Genomic DNA, 26,344 nt, shown 5'->3' on the forward strand with positions numbered 1-26,344 from the left:
AAGGGCAGCAAGAGAGAAGGGAGTTGAGTGATGATATCCTCCTCCATGTATTTATTGTATTCTTTCTCCATCTCTAATAAATGGTCTCTCTCCCGTGGATGTAGGCGGTTTTGCCGAACCACGTAAAATATTATGTCTCAGTGTGCTTGCCCCTCCGTTGAGCAATTATCAGTACATCACCGGTCCCCGGATTCCGCCCAACAATTGGTATCAGAGCCTTTTTTGGTTTAAAGGGGTGTTTGATCTTTGCTCAAAAATGAAAGTTGTCAAAATGGTGTTTTGACCATCCCACTGTGTAGAGGAGGACGAGACGAAGCCACTGGTGAAAACGGCGTCAAAATCGGACGTCGGACACGGCCGCACTCTCCATCACTCTCCGGCAAGGCGTCTGCCCACGCGCGCAAAACACCCCTGAGACATGCGTGGCATCGCCCCACGCATGCCACGCGTCTTCTTCACCCGGATGAGTTGACCCGACCCGAAGACCAGCTGACCCGACCCATATGAACAGTAGACATGAACAGTGTCATTACGAACAGCAGACATGAACAGTGACGGTACCATGACATCATCATGATGCAAGGATGACATCATCATACACAGTCAGCAAAGCAATTGACTAGTCAACATCCATGTCAGCATAGAGGGACCCACCTGCCACGTCAAGCCGAGTTGAGCCGAGCCGAGTTGGAGCTGAGCCGAGCCGCGAGCCGAGGGATAGGATCCAGTGTAGCTGATCCTACGTGCAACCGGATCAGAGATTGAATCTGAGCCGTTGATCAGGCCAGAATTGTTTTGATCAAATCTTAGCCATCTGAAGTGCGATTTGGACGATTCAAGACATGTTTCCAGCTAATTTGATCATTCCGGATGCAATGGTACGGTCCGATCGTTGAGATTGCAGACCAAAAATGGCGGTGGTGAATTATTAAATAGAGATTGCCCGATCAGGAGGCATCTGAAGGTCATCATGGTGGTCGATGGAGATGAAGAAGAAGAAGGTGCACATGTTTACCCAATTACATGTGCTGAACTGTTAAATGGGAAAATTTTAATGCCTTGATGGAAGGCAAAATTGGGACACTCAGGACACCCGGTTATGTGGACAATTAGAGGTGGAGAGTGAAAATTGACGAAGACCAATCTTGACGAATCTAAGCACTGGTAGTCTCGCCAGATGTTGAGAAATCAGGTATAAAACCAGTATATTCCAGATCACTTGTAAAGGAAAGCCGCAATAAAGCTAGCAAATGGTTGTATATACGGAGAGACAGTACGATGGATAGATATGGCCTAAGAAGTTCTGTCTAGGAGATTGGGTTTTAAGCGGGACAAGTGTGACCCCTCCAATCTTTCCTGGGAACTTGCTTAGTGGAAGGATTATCCATACAGTACTATTTTTGTATATATAGCAGTTTGTAATGAAACGGTTGAAGACTAGCAGGATGACGGCACAAGGGAAACAGTTGGGTTTCACATGATCAAGGATCTAATGGAGTGGTGATTTCTCCAAAGAAGGCAGATTCGATGACTGTGATTTCTCGAGGGGAGAATTGATGAAGACCCTGATAATGGAAGAGAAATACAGCAAGGGGATAAGGATTGGCACCCTATTTTGACTTGGACAGGTGTTGTGACGGGATGAGCTGCTGTCAAACATAAGCAAGGAATAGGGAGAAATCTGGAGAACAGTAATTGCACGAGGGCACACGGAGATTGTGCAAGAGTACCCGAGGGATCCAACGAGGTACTGTAATGAGACAACAGGTGCAAGGAGAAGAAGTGTTCCCAGATGAAGCTCAGAGCAGAGACTGTTAAAGTTTGTACAACATGAAGTCTCTTATGCTCTTGATAAAGGCAACAAGCGAGGACCTTTCAATGCATGCAAGGATGGAAAGATGAGCTGTTGCAGAGGCACCTAATTGAGGGGGTGCAAATGCCTATGATAAAAGGCGAAGACACCAAAGAGAGTGGTGTAGGTGGAGTTGTCAAGCAGAAAGGCGTAGAAGCTCCAAACATAGAAATCGAGGTGGAGGATTGCGAGGAGTATACCGCAACTTTCTCTTTCTATGTAGTCAGTGGCAGTAATCTCTCCCAAGTCCACATGATGGTATAGAATCTTGGAGCCACTGGAGTCATCCCGATGAAGGAGGATGAGAGCGCTCCAAGACGAGCGGAGACACCTCAGATGGAAGGTGTGAGGGCCATGATATGAGCCCAGATTTCAGACCGCTGCATGACGATGAGTGGAGACACCTCGGATGGAAGGTGTGAGGGCCGTGATAGGAGCCCTATTTCAGACCGCCGCATGACGACGAGCGGAGACACCAAATGGAAGGTGTGGGGGCCATGATATGAGCCCAGATTTCAGACCGCTGCATGACGACGAGCGGAGACACCTAAGGAGAAGGTGTGTGGGCCACGATATGAGCCCAGTTCAGAATGCCCCAGAGCCAATGTGATGGCTAGATATGAGTGGCTATGATGAGTATGAAGACAAATGCAGGATTGACTTTCATGGATATTGCCCCCATGCTAAAGATCAATGAGCTAGAAGACATTTGCCTTGGACAATAAGTGGATGACTTATGGAGCATTAAGACGCGGCTGCTATGAAGGAGCAAAGGGCATGCGCAGGTTCCGGGAACGAGTTGACTCTTGTCAAGGTGGTGAGCTCGGTGATGGCATTGTAATACTTAGAGTATGAAGACATACATGGATCAACCTTTAATGGGCTGCCCCCATGGTTAAAGGTGGAGAGCTACCTGGACTCTTACGACTAAGAGCGAGAGACTCATGGAGAAGTAAGGCGTGGTTCCTATGGTGGAACAGAGGGCAGGCGCAACTCCTGGATGAGTAGACTCTTGGAAGAGTGGTGGGCTTGTGATCATATTGATATACTCAAATAATGATTGTCACACTTAAAATATTCGTTTGAGGGGGTGTTGTAAGCCTTGTTGTGAGGCTTGATGAATCATTCCGGACCGAGCATGGATGATACGCTCGAAGGGGAATGTTGTGTCCCAGAGACAAGCGTTAACACTCTTCAGATGTGATGTGTGAGACCATCTGGTTGAAGTGATCCTTTGGTGCAAGCAAGGGTGTGCTTTGGTGACTCTGGTGATTGAAAGGTTTGGCGAGTACCTGTAAACTTGGCCACGGACGCTCTCGGAATGGTAAGCTTGAAAAAGCTGCAGAATACAAGCTTGTGCTGATGAAGCAAGAGGACAATTGCCCACATAAATGGCAAAGGGGGTGATTGTTAGGTATTGCCATTAGTGGGGCTACCCCACCACTTGTAAGTGGAAGCATGAATTATGGCATAATTCATGCCATGTTTCCAGCTATGTTTTTGCCTATAAAATAGGCATGTATCTTGAGAGCAAATGAGGGAGAGTGAGAGTAGAGAGAACGTGAGAATTGTAGAGAGTGAAAGAGAAAGAGAAGAGGAAGGGCTGCTGCCCATGGCAGCAGCCCTGCAGCTGCAAGGGCAGCAAGAGAGAAGGGAGTTGAGTGATGATATCCTCCTCCATGTATTTATTGTATTCTTTCTCCATCTCTAATAAATGGTCTCTCTCCCGTGGATGTAGGCGGTTTTGCCGAACCACATAAAATATTGTGTCTTAGTGTGCTTGCCCCTCCGTTGAGTAATTATCAGTACATCATCGGTCCCCGGATTCTGTACAACAATGCTAGCCTATCTTTTTACTGGGTGCTTATTTTTGTAATTTTTCTTTCTTTTTTCCAGCCCACACAACAGCAAAAACGATACCGGAAGTCTCCTTATGCCCCGGCAGATGGGGAAGGTATGAATGATCATCATTCTGTAACCCAAAGCTATTACCAGTAGTGTTAGAGAATCAATTTTCTCTGTCTGATTTTCTCCAAAGGAGCCAAGGAAACTCAACCATCTTTTTCTTCTTATGCAGATGGAGGAAGTGCTCCATCCGAGGATGCAACTGCCAATGAATGACAAGTTACTATAGAATATAGATCTCCTCTTGTGGGGACTTGATTGTTATTCTAATACCTACATTATTGGTGAGTAATTTTCTGTTATCTGCTGCCATAAAGTTGGTGAAGTTGTTTGAATATTTCTGAAAAGAAACTAATATATAGACAACATTTTGTAAGTTGGAGAGGGTCCATTCTTCACTACGCATAATTCAAAAAGCCTTATCCATTATCACTGTGTCTAATCCAGCATGTATTCTTAATGATCGTGACTTGATTGTTTCTCATAATAGAGCAGTAGTAGAACATTATGGGGGGCTGAAAGGCATCATTATTTAATATTACCAGACTTGAACGACACTGTTATGACACAATGCAGCTGATATTTTCTGGTAACTATTGCTAGACTTATTTTTGTTTTCTTACTGGTAAGGGCATATCCATTCCAATGGAAGATCTACCGACCCAAATAGAAACCCAAAAAAGAACTTGCTCTACTGAAGGACCTGAAATTTGATATTCAGCTTTTCTCAAAGTTGCTCGGTATTCCTATACCCGTGTGCCTGTAAAGATATCAACGATCTTAATGCTGCCAAGTGTCAGAAGATTAGCAATTAATATTATTACAAAGCTGTTAGCATTATTTGTTAAAGGAGAATCTGTTAGCATGCATATTTCTCCGTATAGTATCTTCATATGCTGCATATATAAATAGAGTATTATGAATGTAATAGTTAAGCAAAAGCAAATAATACAACAGTGCTAGAATTCATCTTCTGCTTCTATGTTAACAGTTTAATTCTCTGTTCTTCTTCCTTTATACTCTTTGCTCTTCTTCATTTCTATTACATTTCTATATAAATTGTTAATTCCTTCATGGTATCAGAGCTGTGTAACTCTTGATCTTGTGGCCATTGACGTCTGAATTCTGGGTTTATTCTCATCCTCTTCATAAAATTCTTGTGTACTTATTGATGTGCCTATCAGCTATTTGATATATTGCCTAACAGATTCTCTTCTTCAAAAACTCCAGTTTTTCTATTACTTCACCGAACATTATAATCTTCAATCTTCAATTTTCTCCTACATTCTACATTCTAAAATGGTGACTACCTCTCAACTTCATATTATTCAATCTCCTATCACTTCTCTGCTTCCTGCAATCTCTACTGCTATAACAATGAAACTTGACGATACAAACTACCTCGTTTGGCAATTTCAAATGAAAATTCTTCTTGAGAGTCATGGAATTCTAGGATTTGTTGATGGTTCCAGAAAATGTCCAAGTCGATTTGATACAGATTCCGATATTGAGGGTGTTGAATCTGATGATCATCAGATTTGGAAAATGCATGACATAGCACTTATGCAGCTACTTATTGCCACTCTTTCTTCTACTGCCATTTCTTATATCATTGGCTGCATCAACTCTCATGATATGTGGATTCAATTGCAGGATCGTTTTTCTACAGTAACCAAGACACGTATCTTTCAGATGAAAAGTGAACTTCAAACTATCAAGAAAGGTTCAGAACCGATGTCTCAGTATCTGCAGAAAATCAAAGATGCCTGTGATCATCTCTCTGCTGCAGGAGTTTATTTTGAAGATGAGGATATTGTGATCTTGGCTCTCAATGGCCTTTCCTCTGATTATAACACATTCCGATGTATGGTTCGAGGCAGAGATAATGTGTTATCTCTTAAAGATTTTCGGTCTTAGTTGCTTGCTGAAGAAGCTGCTATTGAGCATACCCATTCATCGTCTCCATTTGTCTCTGTTATGCATGTTCAGAATCAAGTCTCTCAAGGCAAGGCTCTGGTTCTTGATGAAGGGAATTCTAATCCTCTTTCTTCCACCTTCAAGTCAGCTCCTACGTCTCAATTTTCCTCTGGCTTCCATGGAGGTTTTAACGGTTATCCGAGTGGTTTTAATGGTCATAACACTGGTGGTTATTTTCACCACCGAGGCTCTTAGTTTCGGGGTCGTGGTAGAGGCCGCCATACTTTCCCATCTGGCCAATGATATTATCCTACTCAAAAAATCCTACTCCACCAAGCTCGAATCCTGGTATTCTTGGTTCTGGAACTGATATTACTACTTGCCAAATCTGTGGTAAGAGAGGTCATGTTGCTGCTGATTGTTATCAACGTCACAACCAAACCTCAGCCCCAACCTCTTCTATTCAATGTCAAATTTGTTAGAAGTTTGGACATTCTGCCATTCAATGTTATCATCGAGGCAACTTCTCCTATCAAGGTCGTCCTCCTTCCAACAATCTTAGTGCTATGGCTGCCACCTTTCCTCCACCTCCACCTCCTGAACCATTTTGGGTGGCTGATACTGGCGCCACAGCTCATATGACATTTGATTTCTCTCAACTTCAGGAGGCTACTCCTTACTCCGGTCCTGATGCTATTACCACTGCCGGAGGTTCAGGTTTGAGCATTTCTAGTACTGGCTCTTCTGTTTTGCCTATTCCGCAATGCTCCTTACAATTACACCAAGTGTTGCATGTTCCTAAGTTATCTCAGCATCTACTATCAGTTTATAGACTGTGTAAAGATAATCATTGTCGATTTATTTATGATGACTTTGGTTTTTGGATTCAGGACAAATTCACGGGGAATGTCCTCCTCAAGGGCCTGTGTAGTCACGGTTTATATCCTATTCCTTTTTCTATTTCTTCTAGTTCCCACACACCTTTTCAACTTGCCTCTGCTTCCCATCATAAACAGTCTTGCTATCTTGGTCAACAGGTTCAAACAGGTCTTTGGCACAAGAGATTTGGTCATCCCTCTAATAGCATCACGTCCACTCTTCTCACTCAGTCTCAGATTCCCTTCACTTCAGATCCTACCACGTCAGTTTGGACCACTTGTTTAGAGGGCAAAATTACCAAGCTTCCTTTTCCATATCTAGCAGTTAAGTCACTTCACCCTTTAGAAATCATACATAGTGATGTTTGGGGCCCTGCACCCGTAATGTCTAATGATGGCTTTAGATATTATGTTAGTTTTGTTGATGAATGTACACGGTACACTTGGATTTTTCCCATGATCAATAAAGGAGAGGTTTATTCTATTTTTGTCCATTTCCATACATTTTTAGTTGCTCAATTTTCTGCCACACTTCGGATCTTTCAAAGTGATGGAGGTGGTGAATATATTAGCACTAACTTCAAAAACTATCTTCTTACCAAGAGCATTGTTCATCAAATGTCATGTCCCTATACCCCTGAACAAAATGGTCTCGCTGAAAGAAAGCATCGCCATATTGTGGAAACTGCCATCACTTTGTTACAAACTGCCCATCTACCTCTTAAATTTTGGTTTCATGCTTGTGCTACTTCCATCTACTTGATTAATAGATTGCCTTGTAAAATTCTCCAACTGCAATCTCCTTTTTTCTTGCTGTATGGTTCCTCTCCTGTCATCCATCACTTGCGTGTCTTTGGTTGTGCTTGTTTCCCTTTACTTCGGCCTTATAACACTCATAAACTACAGCCCAAAACTTCCACATGCATCTTTTTGGGCTATGCCGGCCAATATAAAGGGTACATTTGTTTTTCTCTTCATACCAATCGCATCTTTGTCTCTCGCCATGTACTCTTTGATGAATCAGTGTTTCCTTATATTTTTGTGCCTCTGCCAGCTGTATCTCCCTCTCTGCATATGCCTGTTGTCTCTCGTTCTTCCCCATTTGTCTCTCTTACTAACTCTGTTTTGCCTCTTGTTTCTCCTCATTCTGCATCATTACCTTCTTTGTCCACTGGTATGTCTTCACAACCCTCATTTGACTTGCACTCCCCTGCCCATTCTCCTCTTCCCTTGGATCCAGATTTCTACCCTGAATGACTGTGTGTCGTTCTGCCTCTCTCCCCTATTAATATTCATCCATGACTACAAGGTCTAAGAATGGCATTTCCAAGAAAAAGGCATATTCTACCACTGTTCAGTCTCTTGATCTTTCGCAGGTTGAACCTCGTTCATTCAAAATTGCTTCTGCCACTATTGAATGGCAATCAGCCATGCAGGAAGAAATTGAGGCCCTTCATGCCCAAGGTACTTGGGACCTTGTTGCTTTGCCACCTGACAGAAATCTTGTTGGTTGTAAATGGGTCTACCGGCTGAAGAAGCATGCTGATGGTTCTATTGCTCGCCATAAGGCTCGGTTAGTGGCTAACGGGTTTAGTCAAGAGGAGGGTATTGACTATGGAGAAACCTTCAGCCCTGTGGTGAAACCCACCACTGTTCGCCTAGTTCTTGCCCTTGCAGCTCACTTTCATTGGTGCTTGCGGCAGCTTGATGTGAAGAATGCATTCTTGCATGGCATTCTTCATGAGGAGGTTTATATGACACAACCTTAGGGCTTTGTTAGTAAGGCTCATCCCTCTGATTTTGTTTGCCGGCTGAGGAAGTCTTTGTATGGTCTTAAGCAGGCTCCTCGTGCCTGGAATGAGCGCTTCACAAGTTTTTTGCCCAGCTTGGGGTTTCAAGCATCTCTTGCTGATTCCTCTTTATTTGTTCAGCACTCTTCTCATGGCACTCTGCTCTTACTCCTCTATGTTGACGATATCATTCTAACTGGCAGCCATTCCTCCTTTTTTTCATCTGTTATTACTGCTCTGTCTCAGGAATTTGACCTCACAGATTTGGGTCCCTTGCATCATTTTTTGGGGCTGTAGATTTCCTATCTGCCTACTGGTTTATTTGTATCTCAAACCAGCTATGTCACTGATTTACTTGCCAGGGTTGATTTGCAGAATTCCAAGTCTTGTGCTACTCCTTGTCTTCCTCATCATCACTTGCTCAAGGATGATGGCCAGCCCTATTCTAATCCGCAGCAATACAGGAGCATTGTGGGAGCCTTGCAGTATCTCACTTTCACTAGGCCTGATATTGCCTTTTCGGTGAATCAAGCTTGCTAGTTCATGCAAAATCCAATGGTTTCTCATGTTGTCGCCGTCAAATGTATTTTACGATATCTCAAAGGTACCCTACATCTTGGCCTTCACTTTCGTCCTGGTCCTCTTCATTTGCAGGCCTACAGTGACGCCGACTGGGCTGGAGATCCTAATGACCGCCGGTCTGTCTCTGGTTCTCTTGTGTATTTTGGTTCCAGTCCTATTTCTTGGGCTTCTAAGAAACAACATACTGTTTCTCATTCGTCTACGGAGGTTGAATATCGCGCTCTCGCAATCACTGCTGCCGAGCTTGCCTGGATTCGTCAGCTCCTATGTGACATTCATATTCCTTTACTTCTTCCACCTTTAATTCATTGTGATAATATTTCTGCTATCTCCCTTGCTTCCAATCGAGTGTTCCATTCCAGGATGAAGCATTTCAGATTGATTATCATTTTGTGAGAGAGCGAGTTATCATGGGTGATTTACTGGTTCAGTATGTCTCCTATTGTGATCAGTTTGTTGATATCCTCACCAAAGGTCTTTCCATTTCTCTATTTCAGCATCATTGTTCCAATCTCATGCTTGGCTCCTCCCAGCCTGTAATTGAGGGAGCATGTAAAGATATCAACGATCCTAATGCTGCCAAGTGTCAGAAGATTAGCAATTAATATTGTTACAAAGCTGTTAGCATTATTTGTTAAAGGAGAATCTGTTAGCATGCATATTTCTCCGTATAGTATCTTCCTATGTTGCATATATAAACAGAGTATTATGAATGTAATAGTTAAGCAAAAGCAAATAATACAACAATGCTAGAATTCGTCTTCTGCTTCTATGTTAACAGTTTAATTCTCTGTTCTTCTTCCTTTATACTCTTTGCTCTTCTTCATTTCTATTACATTTCTATATAAATTGTTAATTCCTTCAGTGCCAACTCCAAGATTAAGTAATTTGGGTGTCGATGTGGTGACCAAGGATCTTTGTCCAGGTCTGGCAACCAAAATTGTGTGCCAATTCTAAAATTAAGTAATTTGAGTGATTTTGGGGTAACACAAACTTCTCAAGTACATTCCTTCTTCTCGTATAGTTTTGATTAGGACTGTTTGTTTCTGCGTTTCAAAAGCGTTTTTAAAAAAATTTGAAATTTTTTTATTTTTTTGTTAACTTCAAATTAATATATTTTTAGTATTTTCAAATCATTTTGATGTGCTAATTTTAAAAATAATTTTTAAAAAATAAAAAAGTATCATTGATATGTATTTTAGCATGAAAAGTTATTTGAAAAGCAATCGTAACCACGTTGTCAAACAAGCTTTACATTTGAGATATATTACGCCATCAACAATGTTATGATGATCAATGGCTAATTATATGTCATCAAATCCTGGAAACTCAACGTCCTTATTTACATCAGAAATCTTGAAACCCCTTCTTATATCAAAAGGAATCGTGTAGAACTGGATAGTTTTAGTTAATTAGACTTGACAAGTTTAGGGTTTTGGGAGGTTAAATTCTAAATTAAAGGGGTAGATTTAGAAAATAAAAAAGAGCAAAAATCAATATAATTACACTTTCACTGATTGGGGTGACATTTGAGATTCAAATAAATTATTTTTTATTTCTTTTCTTGTTTAAATAAGAAACCCGGCAAGATAATATATACATGTAGGAAAACTAGACCCTAGAGAACGGTTAAAACGGTTGCTAATATACCAACGGCTATTTAGGACAGCTTGCTTCTGCAAATCCGAATCCAAAACAGACACGGATTTCCATAAACCGCCTTCAATTAATCCTGTCTATATAAATACAACTTTAACCTAAAAGTCTCTCTCACTACCTCCTCTACTAAACAACAACTCGAGCAATATCACAAGCATAAAACCATGAAGCTCTTAGCAGCACCTTGTGTCGATCCATTCGAATTCGATGCCAAGAGAATCACAATAGAATTCATCGTCGTCAAAGTATCACAAGATGGGTCGCCTGTCAAATCCAGACAATCATTCCGGGTAAAACGAGGGGAACTCTTGTTGGATCCTTTGAAAGAATGCACATACAGGAACTTGCTTTGGAGCATAGGCATCCGGTTACCTTCGACAGCAAGAGCTCAACTTATTGAATCCATATCTCGCAGTGCTTCTTCATTGCCCTGTGAAGCTGACCATGTATTTGTGTGCGTCGTTGCTCTTGAACCATGGTATGAAATCCACTTCAATGTCATGACTGGAATTCATGTTGATGAAGATAAGGAGATCTCGTGGGATTTTGTGGAGAACCCTTTTAATCATGTCTTACAAGCTTGCAAACCACCAATTCCATGCCTCAAGAAAGTTAAGATTGAGGACAATATGGCTTCGAATGATGCCTTGTGTTGTCCAATTTGCTTACAAGATTTCTCTGTTGGATCCGAAGCTGCTGCCACTACTTGCTCTCACATGTATCATTCTCATTGCATTGTCAAGTGGTTGTTGAGGAGTGCTTCGTGCCCTATGTGTCGCTCTAAGTTGCCTACGGGTTGATTCTTCGTTCAATCGTTAGGGACCCAGATTTAAATTTTATTTTTTATTTGATCTAAATTGCCAAAGGATGAATATCAAAGTAACTGAGGTGGATTATCTTTATGCAACATCCTCGGAAATATTGTCTTGGATAGTCTTGATATCTTTTTTTTTTCCTGGTTTCTACAAGTTATCATAATGTTGGTAAGAGTTTATTCATTTTCTGTAATTGAAAAACTTGAAAAAAAGTACTTTATTGGCTTTTCTGTTAAAAGAGAAAAAGAAAAAAAAAGTGAAGCTATTCATGAATTGAAGTCATGGCAGGAAGCACCGTTTATCTGTTGTATTAACAGCGCCATGCGGTTGTTATCTATTAAGCTTAAGCAATCATTTATGACTAGGGAGTTAATTATGATTATATTATTGGTGGGCCCATTTTCTACAGAGGAGTTGTCTTTGTTCCTATATACCTTTTCTGATACTACCCATCCATGGGAGAAGGGGCCAACCTAATCAATCTTTAAAGTCAAACCCGATTGATCACAATTGATAAATCGAGGCAATAACTAACTGTGAGACACGCATATGTAAAAAAGACAGCAGAGAGTAGTTCCTCAGAAAAAAAAAAAAAAAAAAAAAAAAAAAAAAAAACATCCACATCAAGAATCAGCATAAACTAGATTAATTTTCTTAAAACATAAAATAGAATATTAGATATTATTAATGTACCTTCAGATAAAAAAAAATTAAACCATTTAAGGATTAATTTAATATAACCTGATTGAATTGACACGTTCAAAGATTGTCGGAATAATTATAAAAATATAGTTTAATTTAATAAAATTTCAAGATGACATTTTATTTTAAATATGGAAAAGACAATATATTATATCAACCTGTGTCAATCTAGGTTAACATATCAAAACCATGACCTAGATCATGTATGAAACTGTAATAACCTCATAAAACAGATAAAAAATATTGAAGGATGAAATTGAAAAAAAATATCAATTAAAAAAATAACAAAAAAATATATAGTCAACCTAGGTTAACCCGACAAACTCAGATGATGAGACTAGCATAACCTTATAAAAAACAAATAAAAAATAATTATAAAGCTCAATTCCCAATTAACTAATATTGAAGGATGAAATTGAAAAAAAATATTAATTAAAAAAATAACACAAAAAACAACCCGAGTCAACTTAGGTTAACACGTCAAAGCTATGACGTGGATCATAAGATCATGATAACCTCATATAAACGTGAATAATAAGATCATGATAACCTCATATAATAAAAATAAAAAAATATATTATGAAGTTTAATTTTCAACTAACTCAATGTTGACTCATAAAATTAAAAAAAAAATCAATTAAAAAAAAAGATAAAAAAATACAACTGGAGTCAACCCGGGTTAACCTAACAAATCTAAGTCATGAGATCGAGATAATCCTATAGAAATGAAATCAAAACAAATTATGAAACTCAATTCTTAATCAATCTAATGTTGAGAGATAAAACAAAAAAAATAATAATTAGAAAAAGGACATAAAAAACTAATAAGTCAACCTAGGTTAACTTACTAAACCTATCTATTTACCCGATTATGTTCATTGACTCTATTTATTAAAAAAAAAATTATTTAATATAATGATAGTAGAAAAAGACATATACATAGAATTGATTGAATAAATCAAAGAGAAAAAAAATATTTCGCAAGGTTGTTATTATTAGAAATACTATGTAAAAATAAATATTTTTATTTTAAAAAAAATATATTTCAATTACATAAAACATAAAAAATTATAGATGAATTAGAAAAAGTTTTTAAAAAATTAAATACATACAAAATACTCAGAAGAACAACCACCATTAAAAAAGGCAAAGTAAAAATCAGAAAAAATAGATATTAATTTAAATATAAATCAAAAATTTATTTTAAAAAATGCATATAAAAAAAATAATTGCTTTTTTTAATAAAAAAAACATGGTGCCGCTATACTTTACCCATTTAGAAGGCCAGTGAGCCATTTTTAAATAAAAATGTAAATGGGATAGACAATATATCATTTACTCCAATATTTTTTTAAAAAAAAAATGCTAGACTACATATCGCTTAACTTTTCCCAGATTCCAGCCACTATAGTGGGTGGAAAATCAGGGCTGAAGGGTTCTTGACCCAAAAATATATTTTTCAAACCAATTTTTGTTTATTTAAAACACATGGAAAACACTCCAGGCATCTTAATAAATCCATCAATGACCCCAAAAAACCATCTCGAAACCTAAAATCAACCTAAAACCAAAAATCTTCCCAAACTCAAATAAGTTTTTTAGGACTTTGCCCAGATTCTGATCACGGTAGTGGCTGGAAATTCATATTTGAAGGGCTTTTTACTCAAAAACATATTTTTCAACCCATTTTTTTAATCTAAAATACTCAAAACTCCGTATGCACCTTGATAAATCCATCCATGGCCTCAAAAAACTATCTCAAAACCATAAATCAACCCGAAACAAAAAATCTTCTTGATTTTTAGATATATTTGTTTAGTCATGTTCAAGGTATAAAAAATACATAAGTTGAACTCCTCTCATCAAATAAAATTATTTAACAAAAAAATCAATCGTTTTAATGGTCAAAATCAGTACTAACAATATTTTTCTTACTCTAACTTTTAGCCATAACTTTCATTAATTTCATTAATTGTATGTAAGAATGGAGTTATAGTTTGGCTCATGATGATGAGGGATGAATGTTTTTTATAGCATACTTAAAGCAATTTAGAAAACATGACCTTTGAGCTTTAGAAACATACACTAGGCAAGGAACCACGCTATATTACAGGTCTATATTTATTTATGATTTATCTTTTTATTAGTTTCTTCAATTGATATCTATGTTTCTCTTATATAAATTTATTATATTAATTTTGGTGTATTTCTTTTAAAATATTTTGAAAACATCTTAGAAACCTATATAAAGTCGTATCTAATGTTAATTAGTTTAAAAATCATAAATCAAATCCAACTAAAACAAAATTTATTAGTTTCATTCCACCTTTTTCAACATATTTTAATGGGAAAACTATTTTCATGACACTCCTTTCTCTGAGACAAACTCATTAAACTCTCAATCTATTTTTGCCGAGATTCGTCTCAGGAAATATTTCTAAGGGACTCCAAGGGATCATAATTCTCTCTATCCAGGCTCCAAGGAGATCTAAGGACATTGCCTAAACTAGCCCACGAGAGCTTTTCTAAGTAACACATTCAACTCATATTTTCATTACCCATCTTGGATACGTGTCTTGGGGACATCCGAGGAATCCACATTCTTCCCTTACCCTTGAGGCTTCCAAAGTTAAAACTCTAGATCTAGTAGCATGAAAAAGCTATTTAGAAAAGTCAAATTAATAATATAACTTTTTAAATAATATAAATATAATATATATTTTTTTTAGCATATGCACTCCCATGAAAAAAAAAAAAAAAAACCATTTAGAAAAAGTCAATTGCGATGTGTGTGCCTAACCCCTGCTCTTGACAGGAAGTTGCCTCTGCTGCCCAACGCGCGTTCGATATCCCTTCCATTTCTTTTGTCTTTTTCTCCACCAAAAGTCCATCTTCTTTACAGTGTAAGAAAAAGATCCGTAAGAAATCCAGGAAACTTACCAGTACGAGTTCTTGATATAAAGAAACCGGAAGAAATTCGAAGTCATTGGAAAAAAGAAAGAAAGAAAAGGGCTTTGGAAGTTGGTTCCTAAGATACCAGAAGGAGAAACAAATATTGGGCTTGGCTGGATCTTGTGTCTCTTTAGTCAACACTTAACACACGGTTTTTTTCATCTAGATTCGTGTAATACTTGGTGTTTTCTGATTTCTAAATAGAATTGTACATGTTCCAGCTTGAAATTGCCAATTGGTAGATTTAATTTCCGAATTTCTTGATCTTACCTTCTGTCTCATGTTTGACCACAGGAGCAGGCCTTATACAAAATAGCGTGGAAAGCAATTGCTGAACCAAGCGAGCTAGGTGAGGCTAGAATGGATCGGTACTAGTTTATCGCTATAGGGATTTTCATGGCTTCCACCAGCGTCAAAGGAATAACCTCATCTTCATCTTCTCCTCCTCCACTATATATGTATGATGTGTTCCTTAGTTTTAGAGGCAAAGACACCCGGAACAACTTTACTAGTCATCTATATTCTAATCTGAAACAGAGAGGCATCGATGTATACATGGATGATAGGGAGCTCGAGAGAGGAAAGATCATCGAACCTGCTCTCTGGAGGGCAATCGAAGAATCAAGGTTTTCTGTCATTATATTTTCAAGAGATTACGCTTCTTCACCATGGTGTTTGGATGAACTTGTCAAGATTGTTCAGTGCATGAAAGAGATGGGACACACTGTTCTGCCAGTTTTTTATGATGTGGATCCATCAGAGACATATGAGAAAGCCTTCGTTGAGCATGAACAAAATTTCAAGGAAAATTTGGAGAAGGTCCAGATCTGGAAAGATTGTCTCTCTACGGTGACCAATCTATCTGGCTGGGACGTCCGGAATAGGTAAATCATCTATCTACTTATTCTTATTCTCAAATCCAACCTGTATTGTTTCAATGATGAACATAGCCTCTTCTTTGAAAAAAAAAAAGATTAAATACAACAAGATTATCAAAACGAATTCTTGAATAAAGAATTGTTAGTATATATATTTTTGATCCATTAAATAGCTATTTGTCTATGATCAGACTAGTTTTTCTTTAACTTTGACTTTTAAAATAAAAGAGGAGCACGTCTCAAATTTCAATGGTCACAGTTTTTTAGAATAAAAATTGAATACAAATTAAAAAAATCTCAAATTTCTTGCTAATTTTTCATTTATTTACCAATGAAAATCGTTTGTTTGTTTACTTTTTAATCTTTTTTTAATGTTTTGTTCACACTAGAAAAAAATATTTTTCAATTTATTATATATATCTTCATGGCAAATCAATTAGCAAATGCTTTAGTGTTCTTTGAGTTTTGTTAATCAAAAGATGGTAAATAGTATTCAATGAATGATAAAATTATGGATTTGTTGATGAAACACTTAGTAGTAAATGTATATTTTTTCATATGCATGATTTCTTTAATTTAATTTTTATGAAATCTTGATCTTATGTGATCAAGCATTTCTAATCTTTATGAATTTTTTTTTCTTCGGTTTTTTTTATTTTAAAAATAAAATAAATATTAGATAGAAAAATATAAATTTTAAAAATATTATTTAATTGAATTTATTGGGGCATCTTTATAAAAATATCAATATCACAAAGACATTTTTAGTATGATTTGAATATTTTTTTTCTTATTCTATTTTAGAATAATAGAGGATAACTATATCAATTGTATTAACAAAAAACTTAAAGCCATGGGAAAATTACAGTAAAAATATCTTGATTTATCATGGATTGGAAAAATGAATTTACTATTTTTTCATTCTAAAAAACATTTATCCATTAGGGATAATAGTATCTTTTATGGACATTATAGAATTGATAGGGGCAATTAGGTATTTTTAAATTTTTTTAATGGTGTAATTACATAGTTGCCCTAAAAAGCAAAAAAAAATATTAGATTGGGTCTAGGGGCTTTTTTGAAAGTTTACTTTTCACAGAAAAAATATAATGACTGTAGCCTTTAAAATAAAAAATTCCTTACATTGCCTTCAGGGGCTAATTCATACTTTTGTTTTTGTTTTTTTTGTAATAATACAATTTGGTATTTTAATATATATATATATATAAAGTGGTTGGACACGCAAGCGAGTAATTCGTCATGTCTTATTTAAGTGGAATGTGCAATGGCTTACAGCGCCCCTAAAAGGCCTTCATCGCTGTTTTCTAATATGCGATGGCATGCCTGCATCCCTAGGTGGCATGTCTGGAGTAATTCTCTCCGGTTTTACGTCAAAAATAACTTTTTTTTCCCCCTTGAATTCCACACCCATCCTTCTGAAATAAAATTTTGAGGATAGCTCTTTAATTTTTTTTTATATATTTAATTTATGTTCTTTCCATTGATATTTTTTTATTTGAATTATTTTATAAAATTAAAATTTTTAATTTTATTCCTTATGATTTTTTAATCTATTAGATTTAATTATTATTCTTTTAATCACTATTTATTTGAAGTAAGATTATTTTTAATTTGTTTTTATTTTGCGATTTCATCCTTCATTTTTTTTATTATGTTTTTTTTACTTTGATAAGTTTTTTAAAATTATTATATATTTATAATTTTTAATTTCATACTTTAACATTGAATTAAATTTTTTGGTTGAGCCTGAGTTTAGGATTTAATAGGTTTAGAATTTGAGACATTAACCTAGGTTTAGAAGATTTTTCTTGGTTTTTTTTTAAGCTTGTGTTTTTTTTTTCCAGTTTTATCTTCCAACATTTAATTTAATTAAAGATTGAGCTCTATTTAATACTTTCTATATAGGATTTTTAAATAATTTTAAAAATAATTGGAGTTATTTCAGGTCTTTTATTTCTCATTCTTTATTAAATCTATTTTTTTTTTTTTAAGAAAATCTTTTCATAATTGAATAATATTTTTTATTTTCAACTTTCAATACTTGATTGATTGAAATTGGGCTCTCTATTTTATTTAGATATGGGTTCTATGAGGTTTTCACGGTCTTGTGTTCTGTATCGCAAGTTTCATAAGTTAACCATATTTAATCCAAATTGATTTATTGTGTTGTCCTATCAATTATTTTTTAAATAAATATATCATTTGATTTATCATTATCACAATATTTTAAGAGTATTTTTTCTTATTGAATTTGTTGCTTTCAAATATTATTATATTTTTTGAAGATTAGAAGAAAATAATCCAGCAGTACATAATAGGAGCCAAAATCATTATATTTCTTACTTTATTCCAGAACTACACAATGAAGTGAAATTTTCAACAAATGGAAACTTATCGCATAGGTCTCACTTATGCAACTTTTTTTTTGTTGGATTGGTCCCTCGATTTTTATATTTCGTTAACTTTAGTTACATTATTAGGATCATTTCATCTATTATTTTCCACACAAAAAATATATGAATTAAAGTTACTATTTATTTCAAATGTGATCGCTTAAAACGAGTTAATTTTTGCTTAAAATATTGTTATGTTTTTCCCCAACTTAAATAAAAAATAAGTTTATATTAATGAAATGATCAATATATTGAAACTAATTTTAAGATTGCATAAAAATTGAAAGACCAAATAAAAGATTAAATAGAGAAGAAAGACGAAGAAATGGATTGTGAAAATTTGAGTTGTGAGAAGGATATGTGATATCAGTGCATATCAAGGTGCGTGGCTTGGATTTGCGCAACCACTTAAACTATGTTAGTTTTGAGAAATTTTCTTTGGGCTATGTTAATATGGGAAAAAAACTCAAAAATTAATAAATTTAAAGTTGTTTTTTTAAAAGTTAATTATGCAAGGTAATTGAATTTTTTGTTAAAAATATTTATAAAATTATCTTAGTGGTCGACAAAAAATATGATAGAACTCCTTTTGCCTTTTAGTATGTTAAAACCAAACTTAATGGATATTTTATTTCCTAGCTTTTGTTCTTGTATGCATGCTTTTTTAGTAAATGTGTGATTTTATAGGCAATAAGATAGGTATTTTACGGATCATTCTTAGCATCAATACAATCAGTTTATTCAAATTATCAGGGCCCTATCTTTCTCTGTATTAATTTCCGGCTAACAACCATATATTTTCGAGCTAAAATATGTTTATTTTCCCTTTATCACTATCTGATTTGATTTCTCAACACTGAATGATTAATGTTTTGCACCCTCCTATGCAGGAATGAATCGGAATCAATTAAAATAATTGCTGAATACATATCGTACAAACTAAGCGTCACTCTGCCAACAATTAGCAAAAAAATTAGTTGGAATAGATTCTCGTGTAGAGATATTAAATGGCTATATAGGTGAAGAAGTAGGCAAAGCAATCTTCATAGGGATTTGCGGAATGGGTGGAATAGGTAAGACGACTGTTGCCAGGGTACTATATGACAGGATTCGTTGGCAATTTGAAGGCAGCTGCTTCTTAGCAAATGTCAGAGAAGTTTTTGCTGAGAAAGATGGACCACGCAGTTTATAGGAACAACTTCTTTCTGAAATCTTAATGAAACGTGCTTCTGTATGGGATTCTTATAGAGGGATTGAGATGATAAAGCGGAGGTTACGACTTAAAAAGATTCTTCTTATCCTTGATGATGTAGATGACAAAAAACAACTAGAATTCCTAGCTGCGGAGCCTGGATGGTTTGGTCCAGGGAGCAGAATTATCATAACAAGCAGAGATACAAATGTGTTAACTGGAAATGATGATACTAAAATTTATGAGGCTGAAAAATTGAATGATGATGATGCTCTCATGTTATTTAGCCAAAAAGCTTTCAAAAATGACCAGCCTGCTGAAGATTTCGTGGAACTATCAAAGCAAGTTGTGGGTTATGCTAATGGCCTTCCACTAGCTATTGAAGTTATGGGTTCGTTTTTGTATGCAAGAAGTATCCCTGAATGGAGAGGTGCAATTAATAGAATGAATGAGATTCCTGATGGCAAAATAATTGATGTGCTTCGGATTAGTTTTGATGGCCTCCATGAATCAGATAAGAAAATATTTTTAGACATTGCATGTTTTCTAAAAGGGTTTAAAAAAGATCGAATAATAAGGATACTTGAAAGCCGTGGATTCCATGCAGGTATTGGATTACCAATTCTTATTGAGAGATCTCTCATAAGTGTTTCTCGGGATCAAGTCTGGATGCATAATTTATTACAGATAATGGGTAAGGAAATTGTTCGTCGTGAATCCCCTAAAGAGCCTGGAAGGCGCAGTAGATTATGGACATACAAGGATGTCTGCCTTGCACTAATGGACAACACAGTGAGTAGCTGATAGAGAATATTATCCATAAGATTTCATAAAGTTTATTTTAATTTACGTTCCATCTCTACTTTGTATTTGTTTTTTTACTTGTATTCCCTTTTGCTTGACAGGGAAAAGAAAGAACAAAAGCCATTTTCTTGGACATGCCTGGAATAAAAAAGGCACAATGGAACATGAAAGCCTTCTCTAAAATGAGCAGACTAAGATTGCTCAAAATCAACAACGTGCAGCTTTCTCAAGGACCTGAAGATCTTTCCAACGAGTTACGATTTCTTGAATGGCATTCTTACCCTTCAAAATCATTGCCAGCTGGTTTACAGGTGGATGAGCTAGTTGAACTTCACATGGCTAACAGTAATCTTGATCAATTATGGTATTTGTATAAGGTGAGATCAACTAATTTAAGGGCCTTTATATTTCTTGTTATTGTTTTCCTATATATGTATGATAGAAGCATCCATATTTCTCTCCCCTACCTTATTGCAGAGTGCAGTCAATTTAAAAATCATCAATCTCAGTAACTCACTAAACCTGATCAAGACTCCAGATCTTACTGGAATTCCAAATCTCGAGAGTCTGATTCTTAAAGGTTGTACAAGTTTATCTGAGGTTCATCCATCACTTGGACGTCACAAGAAGCTTCAATATGTGAATCTTGTGGATTGCAAGAGTATTACGATTCTCCCATGCAACCTTGAAATGGAATCACTTAAAGTTTTCATTCTTAATGGCTGCTCAAAACTTGAGAAGTTTCCAGATATAGTGGGAAACATGAACTGTTTGATGGAGCTTCGTTTGGATGGGACAAGTATTGAAGAGCTATCTTTATCAATTCATCATTTGATTGGCTTAGAAGTATTGAGCATGAACAACTGCAAGAACCTTGAAAGCATTCCGAGTAGCATAGGTTGTTTGAAATCCCTTAAAAAACTTGATCTGTCTGGCTGCTCTAAACTTAAAAATATACCAGAGAATTTGGGGAAAGTTGAAAGTTTAGAGGAGTTTGATGTAAGTGGAACTTCAATAAGACAATCGCCAGCATCCATTTTTCTTTTAAAGAATCTTGAAGTATTATCTTTTGAGGGATGCGAAAGAATAGCTGTGAGTCTCACGTATCAAAGGTTGTCTTCTTTGTTGGGTCTGTGTTCTTTAAAAGTACTGGATTTATGCGCATGCAATCTAAGAGAAGGGGCACTTCCTGAAGATATTGGTTGCTTATCTTCATTGAAGACTTTAGATCTAAGCCGGAATAAATTTGTTAGCCTGCCTAGGAGCATAAATCAGCTTTCTAGACTTGAAATGCTTGTCTTGGAGGATTGTAGGATGCTTGAATCATTGCCTGAGGTTCCATCAAAAGTTCAAACAGTAAATTTGAACGGTTGCATACGCCTAAAAGAAATTCCAAATCCGATAAAACTAAACAGTTCCAAACTCTCAGAGTTCATGTTTCTTAACTGCTGGGAATTGTACGAGCATAAGGGCCAAGACATAATGGGGTTGACCATGCTTGAAAGATACCTCCAGGTCTTCTCTTAATCATACCCTAAACTTTTTGTATCCCTTTCCCTCTCCCTCTATCTATCTAACATTTTGGTTTTTCATGGTATAGGGTTTGTCTAATCCAAGACCTGGATTTGGTATCGTTGTTCCAGGAAATGAAATTCCAAGCTGGTTTAACCATCAAAGTAAGGGATCTTCAATTAGTGTGCAAGTGCCTAGTTTGAGCATGGGGTTTGTTGCGTTTGTTGCATTCAGTGCAAATGGTGCAAGTCCTTCTCTTTTTTGTCATTTCAAAGCCAATGGAAGAGAGAATTATCCTTCGCCGGTGTGTATTAGTTGTAACTCTATCCAAGTTCTGTCGAATCATCTTTGGTTATTCTATCTATCTTTTGATCATCTTAAAGAGCTTAAATAATGGAAGCATGAATCCTTTAGCAACATTGAGTTGTCATTTCATTCTTTCCAGCAAGGAGTAAAGGTGAAGAATTGTGGTGTCTGTTTGTTATATTTTACATCATCTCAATCTTCTGCCCATTTTATTGTTACAAGCAAAGAAGCAGCTTCTTCATTTAAAGCTTATTTAGCTTTTTCTTCATCGTACCATCAATGGAAGTTCAATGTTTTCCCTGGCCCTAGAGTCTATACAATAAGTTTAGATTTAGCCCAGAGATTCATTGTCCCAATCAGGAAGGAACCAGAGAAAGTAGTGGCAATGAGATCAAGACTCTTTAAGGCCATTAAAGAATCAGGGCTGTCAATTATTATATTTGCAAGAGATTGTGCTTCTCTACCTTGGTGCTTTGAAGAACTTGTCAAGATTGTTAGATTCATGGATGAGATGAGATCAGATACTGTGTTTCCAGTTTCTTGTGATGTCGAACAATCAAAGATAGATGATCAAACAAAGAGTTACACAATTGTCTTTGATAAGATTGGAAAAAATCTCAAGAAAAACAAGGAGAAGGTACAAAGATTGATGGATATTCTCAGTGAAGTTGAGATTTCATCTGGATCAAAAGGGTAATAATTACTTCTTCTTCTTTTTTTTTTCCTAGCTCGACATATCAACCACTTCAAGTAAATGAAACTAGGAATGCTGAAATATCGACTTTCAGTTTAATGTTAACAAATCTGTTTTTTTTTTTTTTTTCATGGGGAAAACATCGTGCAAGGTTCTGTACACAATGGGGTTACAAGTTTTTTTTTCAAGGTAGATTATGAATTTAAGAAAAATTAATATTAAATTCAGTTGATTTTAAATCAAAATCTTTTATTGTGGATGATATTTTTTTTTTAGGTTTGTTATAAATTCAAATGGAGAAAAATATTGAACCGATTGAGTGCATAATACAGGTCATAAGTTTTTTTAAAAAGGTTGAGTATAAATTTTTTTTAAAAAAAAATTCAACCAGGTTGAGGGTTTTTTCTAAAGATGGATTTTTTTATGGTGTTGTGCATTTTAAATTTTAGAATTTTTTTTTAAAAGTTGAACATAATTTTTTTTTTAAAAAAAAAAAACAATTATTGAACCTAGTTGAATTCATCGTCGAGTCCCATATTTAATTTTTTTTAAGGTTTAATGAAAAAGATATTGAATATGAATTTAAAAGGAAAACAATATTGAACCTGGTTGAGTTTATGATCCAGGTCACGGATTTAATGAGTTAAGCCACAACAATAAAACAAAGTTTTTTTTCTGATATTGCTTTTTTTTACTGATATTTTTTATATATCCTTTTTAAAATATTTTTTTAAAATTTATATTTCAATTAATATTCCTCATCTGTGATTATTTTTTTGTTTATTTATTTAGTTTTGGATAGATATTGCTTTTATGATGTTGTTGGTATTTCATTTAAAAACAAAACTTATTATGATTCATCAAATATTTTTTTTATCTTTTTGTATAAAATAAATTTATTTTAAAAAATTAAAAATATTTATTTTCAGATAACATAATATGTACAACAACCTTGCATAATAGTTTTTCTATTTTTATTTTATTTAATCAATTTAATACGTGTGTTTTTTTTTAATACCATTTGATTGAATAAAATGCTTATTTATCTGTTGATTACAGTGGTATTATTATATTTATATAAATATATTTATTTATTTTTAATAAATACTTAATTTATAAGATTAATTTTAATAAATAAATATAAAAAATATAATTGGGTAAATATTCCATTTATTAACACATTTGAATTTTTTAATTTTATTTTTAGTTATCATTAATATAATTTTATTATCATTAATTCACATAGTTATCAATTTATTTGATTACATGTATGCATGAGCTTTTTAATATATAGTTTAATTTTTTATGTATAAAATTGCATCGAAAAAACATGCATGCACAACGTTTTTGTAAGAGAAAAAAAATATCTTATCTATAAAAAAGCATCATCTTATTTTTTTTCACAAACATCTTGTAACAAAAAAAAAAGGTTAGTTGGCGCGGGCCCTAACAAAATGCAGCAATTGGACTAGCTTGACTTACTAGTCTCAACAACGCCTGGCTTTTGCTTCTTTTTTTTTTTTTTTCCTTTTATATGTTTCTCTTAAAAAAATTATATTTAGATTACCATCCCTTCTCTTTTTTTTATGTTGTTTATAGATCCTCTTTGAAATTATGTTATTTTTTAGTTATGTATTTAGTTGTTGAGAAAAGTTTTTAATTTCTAATTCATTTATAATTTTTTTAATCTTTTGTATAGATAATTTTTATTCTTGAAAATAAAAAATTTTATTTTTAAATAATATTTCTAATATGTGCATCCTTGTATAATATTTTTTTTTCATTTTATTTTGTTCAATCAATTTAATGTGTATGTCTATTTTTATTATCGTTTTAATTGAATAGAAAACTTGTTTTAATTAATACATTTAGTAAATACAATTGTCTAAATATCTCATTTTTTTAAAATTAAATATTTTAATCTACACTTGTTTTTTATTTTTCTACTTTTATTTTTAGTTATAGTTTATAGTTGTTGTTTTTTACTTTGTAACAGACATAATTCCTGATTTATTAAATTATATTTATGCATAATGTTTTGTTTCATTTAGAATTTTTCAAATACAAAAACATGTTGAAAGAATCAATCTATAATTTTTTTTATTAAAATTTTTTTTAACACCCAACAAAACAAGTAACATCGATTCCATGTGCAGTTTGACTGTAACTGGGCTGCAGCAGCTACAGCTCGCGCATAAGCTGACGCTCGAGGAGCAGCAGCAGCTGCAGTCGCTCAAGGAGAAGCAGGCGAGGCTCGAGCATAAGCTGATGCTCGAGCAGCAGGTGCTCGAGCAGCGGCGGCGGTGGCAGCAGATCGATGAGCAGCTGCTCCAGCAGCTGTCCCATCATCAGCAGCAGCAGGTGCTGCTCCAGCAGGTGCGACGGCAGGTGCAACAGCAGCAGAAGGTGCTCCAGCACGTGCCGGGGCAGGTGCAGCGATGGCAGCAGCAGCAACTGCTCCAGCAGCTACAGCAGCTGCTCCAGCAACAACAGCTCCCTGCGCTGCTCCAGCAGCTGCAGCTCCCTGGGGTTTGGTTAGGAATTTAACTTGCTTTAGCTTGAAGATCTTCGTCAGTTTTTGCTCATGGTTTTGGTTTGGGGTAATTAGATTCACATTTTACTATGTATGGATTTTCTTCTTAAATTTAGGATAATCCCATGTTTGCGGATGGAAGGATTGTTTCCATATTAAACAAGCTCTAAAACTTTTACATGACGGAAAGCCCGTGCTCAACCATTATTTTGGATTCGCTAGTCTGTCTATTTTTTTAACTTTGGTTTTGGGTGTAAGTGTTAGACTTAAATTAAAAACAATATATATTTCTAAAAGATAAAACCAATAATTTCTTATCAATATGATTTCTTTTTTTCCATCAATTTCATTTAGAATTATTTGAAATTAATTTTTATTTATCTATAATTAATTTTTAAGTATTTTAATATTTCATGTTATAATTAATATTCATGTAAACAAATATTTTTCAACAAAATCTTAACTCATTAATTTAATTTTTGATAAAAATTTAAATACAATAACTACGTTTTTAAAACCAATTTTTCCTAACTGTCAAATAATCAATTCAATTTAATAGCTTAAACTGTTAGGTGAGGTCTCAAGATATGATTTATATTATTTTCTAACACCCCTCTCAAGTGGAAACATTTTGAACTTGAATTTTGCATAAGACCACATTACCTTGTGTTTAATTTTTATTAAATAAATAAGGATAATGAGATTTGAATTCATAACCGTTTGGTCATCAAAGCTCTAATATAATAGCAAAAAATCAATTTAAGACCTAGTTGTATGCATGCATTGTAATCATTCTAAACAATTCTCACGGTTTTTTATTTTAAGAACCTGTTTATTATTGTGGTAATATTATTGTTGTAATAATTATTTTTTAAAAATATTTTTTATTTAAAAATATATTGAAATAATATTTTTTTTATTTTAAAAAAATTATTTTTTATATTAGTACATTAAAATAA

The 26,344-nt window shown here is 34.9% G+C and overlaps 1 long non-coding RNA gene and 1 pseudogene across 1 annotated transcript; both read left to right on the top strand.

Annotated features, from left to right (window-relative positions):
• Positions 1 to 3,719: 3,719 nt before the first annotated feature.
• Positions 3,720 to 4,199, top strand: LOC118036134 (uncharacterized). Its single transcript, XR_004685308.2, has 2 exons — positions 3,720 to 3,806; positions 3,930 to 4,199. It is a non-coding gene; the product is annotated as an uncharacterized lncRNA (long non-coding RNA).
• Positions 4,200 to 7,850: 3,651 nt separating this feature from the next.
• LOC118036118 (uncharacterized) lies at positions 7,851 to 25,399 on the top strand (annotated as a pseudogene).
• The last annotated feature ends 945 nt before the right edge of the window (positions 25,400 to 26,344 follow it).

Source organism: Populus alba, chromosome 17, assembly GCF_005239225.2.
Source record: "Populus alba chromosome 17, ASM523922v2, whole genome shotgun sequence".
In the NCBI taxonomy this organism is placed as follows: domain Eukaryota; kingdom Viridiplantae; phylum Streptophyta; class Magnoliopsida; order Malpighiales; family Salicaceae; genus Populus; species Populus alba.